Here is a 514-nt window from a genome sequence, read left to right on the forward strand (position 1 = left end):
CGCCGGCGCGCAGAGTGGCGCAGGCGGCGGCATTGGGCCGGGTTTAAGGTAGCGCGGCGGCCGCCCCGCTCCGCCCGGTCCTAGCGCCCGCCCTGACGCTCGAACCGCTCTGCCGCAGGCCGGGCACAGGCGGGCAGAGCGCGGGACATCTCCGGGAGGAAGACCTGGGAAATCCGGCTTTCAGAGACGAGAAAGCCGGAGACGCGGTGCCGCAGGCGAGAAGCAGCAGCCGGGAGACGTTCGGTCACCTGAAATCTAGCTCGCTAGAGACGCAGGCATGGGCAAAGGGGAACTGGGAGAGCAGTTTTCGCGTGGACTCTGTAACCTTGCGTCGCATTATAAAATAGACTTGGAGGGAAGGGTTGGTGCAAGGAGCTTGGTTGGACAGGGCAGTTTCTCTTTCATTCTTCAGGCAGACTCAGAGAAGCGCAAACTATATTGCAGGTAAAACAGTTAGGTGTGGAGTCACATTCTCCTCTCTCTCTCTCTCTCTCTCTCTCTCTCTCTCTCTCTC

Source organism: Microtus ochrogaster, chromosome 17 (genome assembly GCF_000317375.1).
Source record: "Microtus ochrogaster isolate Prairie Vole_2 chromosome 17, MicOch1.0, whole genome shotgun sequence".
Classification (NCBI taxonomy): domain Eukaryota; kingdom Metazoa; phylum Chordata; class Mammalia; order Rodentia; family Cricetidae; genus Microtus; species Microtus ochrogaster.